Genomic DNA, 18,217 nt, shown 5'->3' on the forward strand with positions numbered 1-18,217 from the left:
CAGACCATAAAACCAACAGTGTGGTTCACAGCAGAGAACACGATGGATGCGAACACAATTATGAAAACGATCCAATCTTTATTCTTCATCTGCTGCATGTTCGCTGCGCCCTCTTGTGCCTGTGGGAACGTTATAGTCTCGGGAGCTTTGACTGGTCTGCAGCGGCGGGGACAGTTGACTCAGTGGTGAAGAGCGCTTGCTGCTTCTGCAGAGAACTGAGGTTTGATTCCCAGCACCCCGATGGTGGCTCAAAACTATCTATAACTATCTATAGCATCAAGGGATCTGATGCCCTCTCCTGACCTCTGTGGGCGCCAGGCATGCATGTGGTGCACAGACATAGAAGCAGGCAGAACATTCATACACATAAAATAATTAAATAAGTACATCTAAGCAGGGCGGTGGTGGCGCACACCTTTAATCCCAGCGCTTGGGAGGCAGAGGCAGGCGGATCTCTGTGAGTTCGAGGCCAGCCTGGTCTACAGTTCCAGGACACCCAAGGACACTGTGTACAGAGAAACCCTGTCTTGAAAAACCAAAAGGAAAAAAAAAAGGTAAATCTTAAAAAAAAAAAATTATTTGTCAATTCTTCTTAAGCTTCCTATTTTTCTTCATTCAAAGCTCTGCTCTGGGCCCCCCACACCGCTGAGCCTCCCGCCCGCCTGCCCGCCTGCTCGCCCCAGCTTCTCTCCCGCCCCAGCCCGTGCGCCGCTGCTGGGCAGTTCATGCACTGCTGTTCTCACGGATCACGTAAGACAGATGAGGACTTTAATGCGCACTGGGTGACATACTTCAACAAGCCAGGCAGACGTCGATGCCTGGGGATAGCATAAAGGGGTGAACTCACTTGTCGGCTGTGAGCTGGTTCCTGAGCCCAAACCACTGATGCTGCTTTTTGGGCGTGTGGCCGGCTGATGGATTTTGCTAGTGCTCTTCACTTCTTAGAGGTTCTTAAGAACAAAGCAGGATCTCTTAAGGAAACCCACCCCACGTCATCCAGGAACTTGGACCAACCTTAAATGAACTGGAAATCTCCGCTCTGGAGGCACTGGGCTCTACCAAGTGTAAATTCCCTTCGAAGCACTTCCCAAGGACTCACTGCTATTGATCCCTGATGGAAACAGTCACCTGGAAATATTTTACTTGAACAAATTTTCCTCTGGGTATCAAACCATGTCATAGGAACATGGACCTTAATAAAGGGCAAATGAGTTTGAACTGAAAAAACAAAACCCCACAACTCTACTCTGACCAAAGATGTCCGTTCAAGCCTGCTTCCTCGGCTTTCTTTGTTCTTAGAATGTTTTCCCCATCCCCTGGCCTGCCCATACAATCTAGGGGTAGCCACACCCTACCCAACCATCCAGGCCAGGCACCAGCCCAGCTGCTTAGTCTCCCGGAGTTACATTGAGCATCAGTATGCAAAGAGCCCCTCATCCAGCGTCACCTCTCTTTGCTGAGCTCCAGCCTACAGGTATCTCCCTGAGAAAGGGTCCATCTTTACATTCTGAGGGTCTCTCACAGTGGCGGACACACACAGAGGATGCTCCCCATCGACTTATCAGCTGCCAGATTGATTAATAGGTGTTCACAGGCTGAGCAGGGAATGTAACCCGCAGGCTTTTAAATCTACATAGGCTCTCTGGAGAGGAGCCAGGGGAGGTCGAGCGGAGAGATGCTGCGAGCGGAGAGATGCTGGCTGTGAGCCCAGGGGACTCTGCTGGGCAGTCTGGGAGACTTGATTACAGAACCCACGAGCACAGAAACTGTCGCCCCTCAATGTCCAGCATCACTCTGTGCTTTCGTCATCCCTATCATACGGCTGTGGGGCACATATGTGGCACCAGGCAGTCTCACTCTGTAGCCCAGGTTGGCCTTGAACTTATGATCCTCTTGCCTCAGCCCTCTGAGTGCTAGGACTACAGTTTCCTCTCTCCTGCTGCTGCTGGAGCAGCTGGGCTGCTGGGAATGGAACCCAGGGCCGCACGTGGTAGCTAGCGCTGCACTGCTGAGCCCTGTCCCCAACTGTATGTACCGCTTTTACTCTTAATGGAAGCTCAGGACAAAGAGGTCTGGATTTCTCTCTCCTGTGGTTTCTGATTTGCAAAGAGCCTTGGAGACCCAGTGGCTTCTGTATCCATTCTTAGATCCGTGGATTTCTTTGCAGCTGTTACAGCACCAGCTCCGCTTGTTTGTTTTACACCCAGTCGGTAAACATTCGTTAAGCTCTGCCTTTTGGGAGACACTAGAAACAGCAGCAGCAGCAGCAGACTTCGCTTCGCGCTTTCCTGGCACACCAATGCCTCAGGTGAATGAACTAGCACCTGCCACCATCCGCAAAGGAATTGATGGTAATTATTTGTGTGGCTTAGCCTGCCTTGCCCCCTCCCCTCAGATTCCACTCTGAGATTCCACCACCCCCTGGACCACCCAGCTGCAAACACTAGCCTGGAGACACATAGGTGCCTCTGGTTATCCGGTTGTGAGGGGGGATCTAGGAGTGAGCCACAGCCACCCCGGGCAGAGCAGCGGTGACGAGACAAGCGATTGACAACAGAAAGAGTGACTGCCCTGGAAAGAGGCAGGCAGAGACAGACGGGCTTTAAGTCCTGATCTGCTAGGGCTCCCCCAGGCCACTTGTAGCCCAGGACTTTCCACAGATGGTAGATGAGACAACACACAGCCCCTGTTTTCCTGTAGCTGGTTGCTTTGTACCCTGTATAGCTGTTACCAGATTTAGGGGCATAGCCTGTGCTATGACTATCCGGATTTGGCTACCCATCAGCCACTTCAGTAGTGAGAAGCAGGAAAGAGTTCTTGGGTGCTGGATGGGCCTGCCTTCTGGCCGAGCCACTGCGGCAGGCCATCATCCTCGCCGCCGTGCTTTGCTCCTTCCTGGACAGGTTTGTGCACTCCACACTCAGATGACATGCCGCTGCCTGGGGATGTGGTCCTGAGCTGGCTTCCTGTGATGTCTGTCTTTGTCCACATTCCCTCCAACCTCCATCGCACCCCCAGTGTCTCTCATTTTCTGTCTTCTATCTGAAAACTTGCTCAGTGTCACATCCTTGCTCTGGAAAGGAGACCAGAAGGGACCGGTTCCGGTTTCCTTTCTGTTGCTGTGACAAACACAACTAAAAGTGACTTGGGGGGGGGCGGGGAGAGATGGTTTATTTTGCTTTCACTTTCAGATAGTGGTCCATCACTTTCGGGAAGGCAGAGCAGGACCCATGCTTGCTGGCTGACTCACCGGCCTGGTCCATGCCTAGCTAGCCTTTCTTATATAGCCCAAGGACTGCCTGCCCAGAGAACGGTATCATCCACCACAGCCTGGCCTCTCCTACATCAGTGAGCAACCAGGACAGTCCCCCACATCCACATCCACAGGCTAATCCAACTGGAGCAACTCCACATTGAGACTCCCTTCCCAGGTGACTAGGCTGTGTCAGATGGACAGGTAAAGCTAACTGGGACAGACCCTGAACCTCATCTTTTCAAGATCTGTATTTGACACCCAGTAGCTTCAGAAGTTCAAACTAGATGAACGTCCGTCCGGTAAGGGCTCTGGATGCGTCTGAGCCCCTTCCCCAGCCCTCGCCCCGCACCCCCCACCCCCAGAGGGCCTCCTGCATGGCCCGCAGCAGCCCTGTGGGTTTTCACAGAGCAATGTTTGTATCTACAGCCTCTTGGCCTCCAGGCTCTGATCTGCTGGGCATGAGGCAGCCTCCTTCCTGCCCTGCTCTTCCTGTGACACCTAGGTGGATCTCCCCAGCCCTCCCCCACTCAGCCCTCTGTGACTCAGTGGAAGCTGGTGGCCGCCTCCTTACTTGACCCACCCACACTCACATTCCAATGGCCAGCTCACTGCCTCCTGGAACTTGACCCACAGGTCCCGGCCTCTGCTTAGAGTAAATAGTCATCTCTTTATGGGACAATTTACAAGCAGGACCAGCCCAGGACGGGAAGGGCTCACATGTGTCTGACCCACTGTGAATAACTAACTTCTGTGAATCCTTCCCTTTGACCCCTGGCTGACCTGGGACTCTTGTTTAAAGAAAGTAGAGACTCAGCTCAATGCTGTATTTAGTGTGAATATAATTTAAAAACGAAAAACAAAAAAACAACAGTTTTTAAAAAATCATTTAGGAGGGGCTGGGGACATAGCTGAGTGGTAGGGTGCTTGTCCAGCAAACATGATCGCCTATGTTCAGCACCTCATCGCGCCAGAGGAGGGCGGGATTCACGTGCTGGAGATGTAGTTCAGTTGCTAGAGCATTTGCCTGGCACGCAGAGGGCCGTGTCTGATCTCCTGAACCAAATGAAATCAGGCGTTGTGGTTCACGTCTGTCCCCAGCACTGCAGAGGGGTGGAGGCAGGAGGATCAGTTCAGGAGCATCCTTAGCTACATAATGAGTTTGAGGCCACTTTAAATTACATAAAAAAAAAAAAAACCTTTTCTCAAGTTAAAAAAATAAATAAAATTCAGTCCCCAGTACTGTAAACAAAAACAAAACAAACAAATGAACAGCCCAGCTAGAAATGGACAGTGCTTCAGTGACTGGTTCTTTCCTGGGAATTCTTTAGAAATTCACAGCGCCCCGGGTCCAGTGCGGCTTCTTCAGTGAGTTATCAGGTCCCCAGACTGCCTCCATCATCTTCACGGTCAGCTCCCTTTAGCCCCGAGATTACAGAAAAGCTGCTGTACTTCCTGCTTTGGTCCAGCCCCCTAGACAGAAGAAAGAGGAAGGGCCGGGGGCACGCTACTTCCCTTTTCTAAAGACAGAAAAGACGTTCCCCGAAGCCTCGGTTGGCTGAGCTTGCCTACATTCCTTTGCACAGCCAGGTGTCACACACTCGGCCCTCGTCTGAAGGTGACTGAGCGGGAAGGAGACAGCCTGCCATGTCTGCTACAGAGATGGTGGTGGACGAGGTGAGCACTTACTGCACATGCAAAGGCTGTGGCATGGGAATCCAGCGGGGAGGACCGTGCTCCCTCCCTGTGCCGCAAGAAGACTTGTGTGTCCAGCTCAAACCGAGACTCAGTCTGGCAGTTCCACACTTGTGTCCAAACTTCCACCCACCCTGCGTGATCACTCAGGGTAAACCTGTGGACGATAGCCATGCCATTAACTACTTGCTAATGTCCCGGTAGGAGGAAAATGGCTGCTCCGAAGTGACCACCACGCTTCCCGGAGAAGCTGGGCTGACTTCACTGGGAAGGCATGGCAGCTCACGGAGAACCAGAACGCATGGTGGGGCTGAAAGATGCCTCTGCCAAAGCCCGAGTGTGTCCCGAGAGCAGATCCTCCATCCTAGCCAAAAGCCCAGCCGGGTTCTCAGATGCAGGGGAAGGAGTCAGGCTGACACAAGATGGCTTTGGGGAGCAGGCACAGCTGTTGAGGGGTTCCCCTTTGACGGAGTCTTTTCTGGATCTGTGGCCATATTTTGCCTCATGTTTCTATCCTCGGCAGGTCAATGACTATTTCCTTTGTGAGAATAGTGAAAACTACAGAGACCAGTGCGTGCTGTGTCTATAGTGTAGGTTACAAGCAAGGTCACAGTGTCTCCTTGTCGCTTTACCCTGTGTTCCACTGGGCAGCAGTCACCTCTCCACTGTGAACTGACTTGCTCAGGCCAGCAGAAATCAGGGAAGGCTTTGCTCTAGCCGTTAATCCCACCGGGCGAGATAAGACCACTGCCACAACTTTTGAGCCAAAGTTGAAGCAAGCTTTATTAACTACCGGCCAGGACGATGGACAACAGCCAGTTCCATACCCGGGGATTCCCACAGTATGGAACCAAATCACATTAGTCAGAGGCTTATAAAGGCAAAACCCAAAAGGCCTTGTTCTTCCTGCCTTTGTCCAGTGGGGGTAAACATACATCCTGATGTATTTCCTGCTATGTATCGCCCGCCTACATGTGACCAAGCACATCCTGAGCAGTTGGGGCGACCATGCTTGGTTATAAAAGCGAGAACACACGGCTTGTGATCTTATACGAATGACAGCCTGCAGCATTCCAGGGCGACGTCTGTCCTTGGTCAAACCAGGCTTGCAGGTTAGAGGCACAGTCATTTCAACTTAAAACGTGACTTTAGCCCTCACACAGCCCTCAGCCTTTTGCCTGGTCTCTGTCCAGGGAGGCCTAAGAGCAGCCTGGGCCACTCAGATGAGCGCACAGCAGCCATCTAGCTGAGACCCCCTTGTGCAGTGTGACCATGGCCTGCAGAGTGAATCCCCCAGACTCACTACAGCATCAGGAGCTGGGTCTCGTGAGAGATGATGCGATCACGTCCACCACAGAGGGAGTTATAAACTCGAGTTGGGCCTTCCTTGCTCTCCGTTCTCACCTTCGCTTTCCCACACCAGATGGAGCATCATGCTCTTAGACTGGCCAGCCTCCAGAACCGTGAATGGAAAAAATCTCTGTTCTTTATAAATCCCTCAGTTTAGGGCATTCTGTCTTAGAAACAGACCAAAGAACCATCCCGTCCAGCCAGCCCATCTGACTCAGCAGCTGACCCTGACTATTACACCAGGGTCTACAGAACCTTGGACTGAACACAACGCCTGCCTCAGACCCAAGGATAGGGATGGCTTGTGTATTAGTTACTTTTCTGTTGCTATGATGAAAGACCATGACCAAAGCAATTTATAGAAGGAAGAGGGTAAGGGTCCATCAATCATGGTGGGGAGGCGTAGCAGCAGGCACAATGGCTGGAGCAGGAAGCTGAGAACTCACATCTCCACAGGCGTGAAGCAGAGAGAGTGCAGTAAGCTGAGCAAGTAGGGTGAGGCTGTATAATATCAAAGTCCACTCCCAGTGACATACGTCCTTCAACAAGGCTGCCCAGCTTACACTTCCCCCAAACAGCTGGGGACCAAGTGTTCAAATACTTAAGCCTTTGGGGACATCTCTCATCTGAAAGACCACAGCTTATTAAACAGAAAGAGCTGGCTGGTCAATTACTGTGGGCTGGACTCTAGACACCAGCTATGTGCTTTATGTGTGTGAGTAATTGCTTGATTTAACTTTGAGACAGGGTGTCTTAGTCAGGGTTTCTATTGCTGTGAAGAGACACCCTGATCACAGCAACTCTTATAAAATAAAACATTTAATTGGGGTGGCTCGCTTACAGTTTCAGAGGCTCCGCCCACTATCTTCATGGCGGGGAGCATGGCAGCATGCAGGCAGACACGGTGCTGGAGTAGTAGCTGAGAGTCCTACATCTTTTGGGCAACAGGAAGTCGTTTGAGATACTGGGTGGTATCCTGAGCATAGAAAACTTCAAAGCTGGCCCCCACAGTGACTCACTTCCTCCAACAAGGCCACACCCACTCCAACAAAGCCACACCTCCTAATAGTGCCACTGCCTTCGAGATTATGGGGGCCAGTTACATTCAAACCACCACACAGGGTCTTTTGTAGCCCAGGCTGGACTTGAACTCATTATGTAGATGTCTTAGGGTTTCTATGGCTGTGAAGAGACACCATGACCAATGCAACTCTTACAAAAGAAAGTATTTAATTGGGGCCTTGCTTACAGTGTTAGTCCATCATCATCATGGTGGGGGTGGGCTGGAAGCATTCAGACAGACAGCATTCAGACAGACGTGGTGCTGGAGCAGTGGCTGAGAGCCACTGGGTCTGGCATGGGCTTTTGAAACCTCAAAGCCCACCCTCAGTGACACATCTCCCCTAACAATGCCACATCTGCTAACCTCTCTAACTCTTCTCAAATAGTTCAGCGGAAGACTAAACGCGCAAATATATGAGCCTATGGGAGCCATTCTCTTTCAAACCACCTCTGTGGACAAGACTGGCCTTGAACTCCTAACCCTCTTGCCTCTACCTCCCAAGTGCTGGAATTACAAGTGTGTGCCGCCACCACCACAACTGGCACTTTCCTGATTTAATTTTAGACCAGTCGCCTTGCCTCAGCCTCCACCTTTTAACTACATTCACACCTCCCAGAGTGCAGAGTGCACTCCCAGGTCACCCTGAAATTAATTCTTCCTGCCTTCCACTCTGATGGAATTTCTGGAGAGTCGGTGACTTCAGTAAGCTTTTAGCCCCTGCCAAACATGCTAGCAAGAACATTTACTTTTCCTCAGTCTCTAGGCACGTAAGGATATGGGGTAAAGGGGGAGGCACTCTGGTTGGAAGCCACCCAGTTCTCAGTGTGGAGGCAGCACTCCGGGGAAGGCTTCTTGCTCTTTTTAAGCTGAGTAGGTTCCTGGGTGTCAGGGACTGAGGAAGGGTCCTTTGAGGCTACTCAATCTTTCCACCGAGGGAGCTAGCATGGGACTCTAGCGTCTTTCTTGGAAGAAAGAGGCAAGGGTAGGTGGAAGGTGGTATCTGAAGGCCATTGGCAGGATGGCAGCCACCAAAGCAGTGACCATGATAGATACCTCATGCCAAGCAGGAAGGCACAGCCTCAGGCTGGATGCCATGTGCCTTGATGTGCATGCCCACACGTTGGCTGGCCACCATTCAGGAGGCAACAGAGCCTTACGGAAAGCCAAGGTGTCTCAGAGGATAATAGCGTCTGTGTAAGTTACAGATCATCATCGTTGGTAATGCTATGCCAGGATCAGCTGTGGGGTCTGACGCTCCTCTTTACTGCAGGTTTTCTTCCTTTCCCAGCATCCTTTGCTGCTGCTGTCCAGTGCACCCTGTTCACACAGGACACACCCCACAGTAACGGCTCTGACGCTGTTTACCCAGGGAGGACGAGCATGGGGCAGAGAAACCGGGACTGAGATCTCCTCCTCTGTTCTCTCTCTCTCTCTCTCTCTCTCTGTCTGTCTCTCTCTGTCTCTCTCTCTCTCTCTCTCTCTCTCTCTCTCTTCTCTCTCTCTCTCTCTCTCTCTCTCTCTCTCCAGGGGCTTACTGAGTAGCCTGGAACTCACTATGTAGACTGGCCTCGAACTCACAGAGATCTCCCTGTCTCTGCCTCTCAGTTCTTAGATCAAAGGCGTGTGCATGGTTATCTCCAAGAAGTTCAGAATTAACCTGTTCATCATGGGTTTCTTCATTCACCCTCTGGGTAGTGTAAAGAACTGTTCGATTTTCTTTGGGACTTAGAAGGGTTTTTTTTGTTTTTTTAAACTTTATTTTATGTGTATTGGTGTTTTGCCATGGGTGTCAGATCCCCTGGAACTGGAGTTACAGACAGTTGTGAGCTGCAAACAGGCTGGGTGTGTTTCCTTCACAACCTGTGTGCCTTTGCAGAGGCCTTAAAACATCCAGCAGCACGGCTTCTGGTGGAGAAGGGAAAGGTGGCCGCTCAGCGGGTGTGGGGAGGCAGATGTTGGCTAAAGCGACAGAGCCAGAAGAGAAAGAAATGAACAAAAATAGAAAGAGAGAAAGACAGCAAAATGAAACAAAGTGGTCAGAAGTGTGCAAACAATCTGTTTTATATCAAACTTCCTACGGGGGGGGATGGACCACACTGGCTGCCCGCCACAGAAAGAAGAGCCCAGTTGTCGCCGTCGTCTCTCCCGGGTGCTGCAGCTCTGACAGGGTCGCCAGTCTTCTGGCTGAGTAGCTTCTACAGGACTTGTTGCTTCCTCTTTCTCAGCCACCCTGCGGCCACCTGTTCCTGGGGAGCTCTGCCCCAGTAACAACCAGGAAAACCCAGAGACCGAGAATAACCCATTTCCCAGAACCTCAGGGACAGGGCGGTGGGGTGAGAACTTCTTGGACACCAGCTCTCCGTTAGCTGAAAAAAAATGTGCTGTCATGTGCCTTGCTCTCATGGTCAGCTCTCAGGATAGGCCACACAGCACCTCTGCTTGCCCTCGTGGAAGGGCAGAGCTTCCACGGCCTGACCAAAGGAATCGTCTGATCCAATGCAGGACCTGCAAGGCAAGGACTCTGCCACCGAGCTGCTTCCCAGCCCTGGGACTTAGTTTTGTAGTGAAAGTGCTTGGGATGGTTCATATTGTTTGTCCACTCGACAAGACAGAGAATATCTTGGGACAAAGATCTGAACGTGTCTGTGAGGGATTTTCCAGACTAGGTAAATTTAGGTGGGAAGACTTGCCCTAAATGTTGGCTTGGGTCCTGGACTGCATAAAAAGGCAAGCTAGGCATGAGCATCCATTGCGTTCTGCTTCCTGACTGCGGACAGAATGTAGCTGATAACTTTCCTACTGCCCGACCATCCCTGCTAGACAGACGGTATCCCCAGGAACTGCAAGCAAACAAACCCCTCCACCCTTCGGCCACCTTTGTCGGCCATTTTACCAGAGCCACGAGACAAGCAACAGACACAGAACTCGGTGGATTCCCAGCCACGGGGACCGCACTGGATCGTCAGCCACACAATTCCCGTTGGTGTTTGATCACCTGAGTACTTGCGGTCATCTGTAGGTAAGATCTGTCAGTCCAGGTTCCCCTTGCTTTCTGAAGCATACTGCACGGACATAAAACCCATGAAGGAAGCACTGTGACTTGTCACATGGTTGTAGGTCCACCGTGGGGCAAAGGAGCCATTTTATCAGCACAGATCCCCACAGAGCTCGTGGGCATCTCCTTTTCTGGATCGTTTCTCCAGGGGTACTAACCCAAGAAGTGATAACAAGCATGTATTATTACTCATCTCAGTTCTGTAATTAATGACCCCCTAAACTCAAAAAGTTGGGGTGCTGTTCTGTTGTTCTGGCTGGCTTCAAACTCCCGGACTTCAGCAATCCTCCTGCCTCAGATTCCTAAGTAGCTGGGTTGTACACCACTCTGCCTGGTAGGAGTAGACTGAGTGGCATCCCAGTTTCTGTGCGTAGCCCACCCAGTGACTCAGTTGGGCAGCTCTGGTTCAGAGTCTCTCAGGAGCTTTCTGAGAGTTTGACCTGAGGCTGAGGATTCACCTCCAAGATGCCACATTCATATGGCTGGCAGGTGGGGCTGGCTGGTAGGATGAAGCCGAGTTCCTAAAGTATTACTTTAATTACTTAGTGTAAAATGGGTTTTAAGATTTTAATTAAATGAGTATAACTCTGGCCCAGGTGCAGGGCAAGGGCGGCAGAGGAGACAGACAAGCACACGGGAGGGTGGGGGAGTGGACTCGAACCCAAGAAGCAAGCAGCTTAGTGGGGATTGAGAGGAACCCACGTAAAGGCACTCCAGATCGAGGAATGGAATAGAACCAGTCTCAGGCCCAGAGCATTCCACAGTGGGGACAGAACTCTAACTCCAGGAGAATCTCCACCGTTTTCAATTGGAGTTAGAGCAAACAGGACGGCTACCATCCTGCCTCGATCCCTAAAATGGACTGACAGCACCAGGAATACAGAGTGGTGGATTCTGGGAATAAAGAGACGGGATCAGATGCCCAACAATTCCCTTCCCTTCCCTTCCCTTCCCTTCCCTTCCCTTCCCTTCCCTTCCCTTCCCTCCCCTTCCCTGCTCTTCTGTGCTCTTCCCCCCCTCCTCCCTCCCACCCTCCCTCCCTCCTTCTCCCCTCCCCCATATTTACAATGCTGGGGAACCAAACCTAGGGTCTCATGTGTACTTAAGCACTTGACCACTGAGCTACATGCCCAGGCCAGTGATTATTTTCCCTGAGTAGGGGCACTGTATCTAAAGCCAAGATAGAGTCGACATTTGAAGGAGGTGCCCTGCCCTCCTGAGAGAGAGCCCACCCTAAAAGTGAACAGTGTCTTTCCCTGGACTTGGGTTCTGGACTGCACAAAAAGGAGAAAGCTAGTTGATCAGGGGGCATTCATCCTTCTCGTCTACTGTTTTAAGGCAGAAAAGATCCAGTTTGGCTCCCGTTCCAGGTGAGACTCTATCATAGCAGGGAAGTCAGTGGTGGGACCTGAGGGAGCTGGTCGCACCGCGTCCACGATCAGGAGAGGTGTGCAGAGGTGCACACTAGCGCTCAGCTCACTTTCTCTAGTTATACAGCCCGGGACCCACCTACAATCAGTTCAGAGCTTCCCACGACAATGAACCTAATCAAGAGAATTCCTCACACTTGCGGGCCTCGGGCAAGTTGGGGGTTACCTTCAGGAGGAGCAGCAGGAAGACAGACATGATAAGAACTGCTCTCCTGGGCTGCCTCCAGCCCCTCATTCTAACAACTCCATCCCATGTAAATCCATTTCTCTGTATGGGTAGGAAATAGTTTCAAATGACATCACTGCCTTCAGGAGGTAACAGGTGACCTTTGACCCATGATTTCTATTTTTTTTTTTTTTGGCCCAAATTCCCTTTTATAGAGAGTGCTCTACTCTTATATTCAGAAAGATTTCTCTTTCTATTATTTTTAAAAAGCTGTCATATTGTTGCGTATTCCTTTTTTGTCTTTTTCTTCAAGATCTGGTAAAGACAGAGGGTTGTGACACCAAGTCCATCCTCAGGCAGGATTTCTTTTATTAATTTTAGAACTTTTTTTTTTTTTCTGAGACAGCCCAGGCTGTCCTTGAACTCCTGATCTTCCTGCCTCTACCTCCCAAGTGGGAGGATTACAGACAGAAGCCACCACGTCCAGCTTAATTTTAGAACTTCAAAAAAAGTAACCTCCCTCCACAGACGACAGGTAATATGAATAAAAGAAGGCTCCTTTGTGTGTTCATAAGTTTTACTACCCACAATGCACTGCTGCGCACATCCATTTGGGATAAAGCAACCAGGCACTAAGGGTGAGGCTTCCTGGAGAATGTGTGCCTAGGATATATGAAGCCACGGGTACAATCCCTGGCTTCAAAAAGCTAAGCAAGAGCTAACCAAAGAGCGAAGCAAGCCACACCCCAGGCGTCATGAGCAGCCTTGCTTTAGGGGGTCAGTCCCTGCACAGCGTGGGAGAGGTGTCTTCACACACTGCCCTCCCTCAGATGGAAGCTGGGCTTTGCAGCCAGGCCCCCGGAGTGTTGGAGACACCACACTGCCATAGCCCCCCCTCACTGGAGCCTCCACCAGGATAGTGTGGCCTGGCAGGCATGGGAAGCCAAGTGCCCCCTCTCCCGCACTCTCTCTGGGGTCGGAGCTGGGTGAACATTTTCCGGCTTTTTGAGAGCCTTCCTCTGAGTCCCTCTCAGGCCGATCTCCCACCTCCCCTAGAGTCCTCAGCTTTCGGGTTTGGGCCAGCAAGGAAAAAAAAAACCAAACCCTTGGCGTGGCTCCTTGCCTGTCAGGAATCCAACATCTCCAGGGGGCCTGCTTGGTTTCAAGTATTGCCCGGTGCTTTTCCTCGCTTGCTCGCCGCGGCCCCGCTGAGCTGTTCGCCAGGATTTCTTGGCTCCGGGTAAGATGGAAGGCCTGCCTGCGTGATCGAGGTCTGTGTTTCATTTGCAGCGGCCCTCGTCCTGCACTGGGACAGTCTCAGGCCGCCCTGCCAGCCTGGCCCATCCTGCGGGCCGCCCGCGGAGGAGGCCCTTTGTGTGGCTGTCCTGCAGTGTGGGAGGGAGATGCTTCGGAGCTCCTCCTCAGCCCCTGTCCTGCCTTCGCTTGCTTGCGCGCTGCCCAGGGTCAGCGGGGGCTCTGGCTTCCAAGAGCGTCCTAGCAAAGAGCCATCGCCAACCCTAAACAGCCCGGGCCCCTCACCGCTTCCAAGTCAGACTGGGACCAGCTGGCACCTGGGGTTCCGCTCAGAGGACTTTGCAGCTGATCTTTCCCCACAGGGCTTGGCAAGGCTGTGAAGATTCGGATCCCAAAGAATTCAGCCGTCCTGCAGCACTTCAGGCCTCAAGCTCTGCGCCGGCCACTCCCCCCCCCCCCCCCCCTCCCTTCCCAGCCTCAAGCTCTGCCGCCAGGGACTCACCCTCCCTCCCTCCTCCTCCCTCCCTCCCTTCCCCAGGCCTCAGGCTCTGCCTGCCAAGCGACTCCTTCCTGGATTCCCCAGGTGCTTCCTGACTTTGCAGTCCTTCAGTCTGATGCAGGGCCGCTAGGCCCTGGAGTCCAAGGGTCAGGAGGGAGCCTGAAGCTTGTTACCCACGGCTGCGGCTGCGAAACAGTCTGAGTCACCGGCTACAGTTTTCGGGAACCAGCCCCAGCCGGCAGCTGGGTTAGGACATGATCCAGAAGCAGGGACCTCCAATGTGACCTCATCACCAAAAGTGATCCGTGCCCTGCCATCACCCGGAGGAGAAGGCTGCACATGAAGGTAGTGAGGCCCTGGTGAAGGCGCCCTTCTCTTCTTGAGACTGTAAGGTGTGCCCCAGAGCTCCGCTTGTTCTGGGGTGTTGTGGCCCATATCCAGACAAATACACGGGTATTTGGAGCCTGAAGAGAGTAACTGTCACCAGTGGGCACTTGTAACTGGTTAGGAAGGAAAAGGGTTGTGTGTGTGTGTGTGTGTGTGTGTGTGTGTGTGTGTGGTGGGGGGGGGTGGGGGGTTTCTCTGACAGTTCTCACCTCACTGAGTGTTTGGTAGACAAAGCAGGTCATACAAATGCTGTCTTCCATCCTTCAAGGTCAATCTCTACATTCAGCCTCCTTAGCCCAGGGTTGCCCAAACCCAAGGACTGACTGACTTGTGCACCGTGAAGATGAAGGGCCTCCTCAGATGACTGGTACCCAGGGAGTCCCTCATCCTCCAGCCATGTAGCAGGGAGTCACACACAGCCTTCACCCTTGAGTCACCCCGCTCATGGGTGGTCAGTCAGGCCCTGGCCTCAGCTGCAGACGAAGACACGGATCCCGAGTTCGCAGGCCTGCCCCGGTCGGTGAGCACAAGAGCAGCAGACGGAGGAGGTTGTGCACCCACAGCCCGTGGACGCTGCCTAGAGCCGGGTGAGGTGACAGGCAGGGGCTGGGGATGAGAGCCCCCTGCCTCTAGCACCCACTGGCAGTCCCCAGACCCCAACTCTGGCCCTCAGAGGTCAGTGGACCTCAGCCCAGGGTCACACTGTTGCCACTGGTTGTTGAGGGGAAGCCAGGTGGCATCTGTATCCCACTCAGCTGGCACACGGTGTGGAAAGCGCTCCGTTGGACCTGAGCAGGCACACAATGGTGTCTGTCGCATGGTGTCTGCCCAAGTTGGTGTCCAGTGAGGGAAGAAATCCACGCCAAGGCAGAGAGGGAAGACATCAGGAAGCAGAGGGCAAGGCTGAGAAGCACAGCCCGCCAAAATGATAGGTGTTCCTGGAAGGAAGCTCGGTTTCTCCTCATCATCTGAAAGGCTTCCAGCAGAGTCGGATGTGGATGTCCTGTGCTCCCGGAGGCTTGCACCTGCCCAGGGCTGCCGGTGGGCAGGAGGGCAATCCCACCAGACCTGAAGCCCACGGCTGAGCATCACCAACCAGTCCTGGCCTTTGACCTCTAAGGCCATCACTTTCTTCTGTCCCAAGTCCAATGGCCCTTGAGGAAATCGTGTCCCCATAGCCCTCTCCAAGACAGAGCCCCTAGGCCAAGCCCCTTGGACCCGAGTGTGTTGTTCCAAATCCTAGCCCCCTAGGTCAGTGAAACTACTCAGCTCATAGCATAAACGGCACCTGCTGTTGTTCATGGTTCCGTTGGAGCCTCCAGCTCACCCCTGCATGATCTGGAAAGCCCCATCCCTGTCTCTCTCTCCAAACCCCTGCCCCTCAGAGAGTTTCCAAACAAAGGGAAGGCGCTAAAAAGCCCAGTTCCTAATTCTTGGCTGCTACTGAGCTTCCTTCCCTGAAGTTACCAGCCACCCAAGTCTCCACCTAAGCACTCAGTTTTTTTGTTTTTATTTTTTTTTAAACCACACTTGGGCATAAATCCAGCTCATGTTGGACACGTCATCATCCCTTGCCTACAACCTATAAAGTCTCCCTGATTTAGTTTGGGACTGTGACTCCTCTAGCTTTGATCTCTGGGACCGGAGAACCCACGCAGGGGTTGCTTTGCACAAATAAACCTGTTGTTACACTTTTTCAATTTGGTGCGATCTGGCTTACTGAGTTGGTGGGGATGGGGGCCAGAAAACCTGTTATCTATCTGTTGGCAAGGAATGAGATACAACACCAGGAATAAAGAAGCAAAGTGAGCCAGAGGTCAGAAGTTCAAGGCCATCCTCAGCTATATATGGGTTCCAACCCACCTGGGCCACACACAGAGGGGGGGATTTTATTTATGCAGTCAATAGCAATGTGCCTATGTCTGCTCATCAAATGTCTGTGTGGCAGTGGGGGGCTGTGTGGCAGAGCCAGGAGAATAGGATAAATCTTTGTATTGTCTACTACCTAAGAATGCTCTAACACATTAAGCTGATTTTCAAAATTGAAGCTGAATATCATAGAGCTCATGTCTGTAATTGATACTAACCTCAGACAACGTAGCAAGACCTGCCTCAAAAATAAATAAACAAAATTAAATTTTGTTGTTGTTTTTTCGAGACAAGGTTTCTCTGTGTAGTCCAAGCTGTCCTGGAACTCACTATGTAGACCAGGCTGGCCTCGAACTCACAGAGATCTGCCTGCCTCTGCCACCTAAGGGCTGGGATTAAAGGTGTGCACTACCACTGCCTGGCACAAAACTAAATTTAAAACTTTTAAATAACATAAGCTCAGCTCCTTCAGAATGTGTCACTAGGCACCGCCCACCACCTTGTTCTGGTCATTGGTCTCTCTGGTACTGCCTCATCTCCTCTGTCATTATTTGGTGAGGATGACCTTGAACTCCTGACCCTTCTGCCTCTGCCTCCCAAGTGCTGGGATCAGGGTTAGCCAGAAGGCTCTGTGGGTAAAGGTGGATCAGTTCTTCGGATAAGAGGCTGAGAAGCAGGGGATAACGGACCCGACCACGTGCCGGGACTACAGGTGTTGGCCACCACCCTCGGACACTGCCCCACAATCTAAAGGCAGGCAAGGCTTGATCCCAGGGCCCCCAGGATACGGCTTTCTCCGCTCTGTGCTAAGCTCTGCCTCCAGACTTGTGTCTGGGCTGCCCTTCTTTGGGAGCGTTCATCCACAGATCTTCAGGGCTGTCCACCTTCCCAGGAGGCACTTCCTGAACCAGCGTGCCCTCCCTCCTTCCCCGGCCCCGCCCCCTTCTCCAGGGTTTTGCTGTGTAGCCAGGCTGGACTCAAACTCTCAAGCCTCCTACCTCAAACTTCAAGCTCTGGCGTTACAGGCATGCGCCACTATACACAGCCTACTTTAATTTCTTCAGAGTACTCACCCACATGTAAAACAGTTTGACTTTGCGTCTAGTCTGCCCTTCCAATTAGAACGGAGAACACTGGGATAGAGAAGAGGGCTCACCTGGGAAAGTGCCCGTCATGCAAGCGTAAGGACCTGAATTTGGATCCCCAGCACGAATGTAAAACTGCCACAGCTCATCTGTAACCCCAGTGGGTGGCAGAGTCTGGGGGTGCTGACCGGGAGATCCCTGGAGCTCACAGGTCAGCAGTGGAATCAGTGACTCCACAGTTTACGGAGAGACTGTCCTAGCTCCTTGCTTTGATGATGTAACCTAACACTTGACCTCAGTAGCCCATTAATGTACAGTTCATCACAGTGGGGGAGCCGGGGCAAACGGAACTTGAAGGAGCCGGTCACATTGTGTCTGCCGTCAGCAAAAAGAGAGGAATGGAGATCCAGGATTAGCTAGCATCCTCCGTTATATGCAGCCCAGGACCCAAACCCAGCAGGCAATGGCCAAATCTTCCACATCTATTAACTCAATCAAGATAATCTCTCACAGGCTTGCCCAGAGGCTAACCCAATCTAATCCCTCCCAGGTGTGCCTGGAACTGCGTCTCCTAGGTGATTCCTAATCCTGTCAAATTTTGATGACCCACGCTGATCATCACAGGGACCCTGTCTCAGGTGGAGAGTGATCAAGGAAGACGCCAGCATTGATGCCTGGCCTCCCCACACATGTGCATCCACAGGAACACATGCACAGCACACACCCACACACTTAACTGTATATTCCCCATCCACACACAGACTTTTTTAATCCTGGGCTTGGGCTGCAGCACACTAGCAGAGTGTCTTGCTGGCACATCCCTACCCCTGGAACAAACACACCAACAAACAGTGCCGAAGGGCAGGTGTTTGTCTTGGTCTGGTGAAATCCCAGGGCCTGGTGCACTCTGTGGATTTGGTAGAACCACTCACGGGTGCTCGAACTGACTGGAGAAGGAACACCAAACCCAGCTGTGAAGATGGGTTGAGTGTCTCAGGACTGGGAGCGGGAAGCCAGAGAGTTCGCTGCATCCCAGGGGCAGGCTGTGGACAGGAGAGTGGGCGGGAAAACGGAAGATAAAGTTCTAGCATCCCTCCAGGTCAGTTCGCAG

The 18,217-nt window shown here is 52.2% G+C and overlaps 1 long non-coding RNA gene across 1 annotated transcript; it reads left to right on the forward strand.

The window, feature by feature from the left end:
- The first annotated feature begins 13,788 nt into the window (after nt 1–13,788).
- Nucleotides 13,789–15,852, forward strand: LOC119088630. The gene is made up of 2 exons (XR_005092305.1): nt 13,789–14,110; nt 14,421–15,852. It is a non-coding gene; the product is annotated as an uncharacterized LOC119088630 (long non-coding RNA).
- The last annotated feature ends 2,365 nt before the right edge of the window (nt 15,853–18,217 follow it).

Source organism: Peromyscus leucopus, chromosome 10 (genome assembly GCF_004664715.2).
Source record: "Peromyscus leucopus breed LL Stock chromosome 10, UCI_PerLeu_2.1, whole genome shotgun sequence".
Classification (NCBI taxonomy): domain Eukaryota; kingdom Metazoa; phylum Chordata; class Mammalia; order Rodentia; family Cricetidae; genus Peromyscus; species Peromyscus leucopus.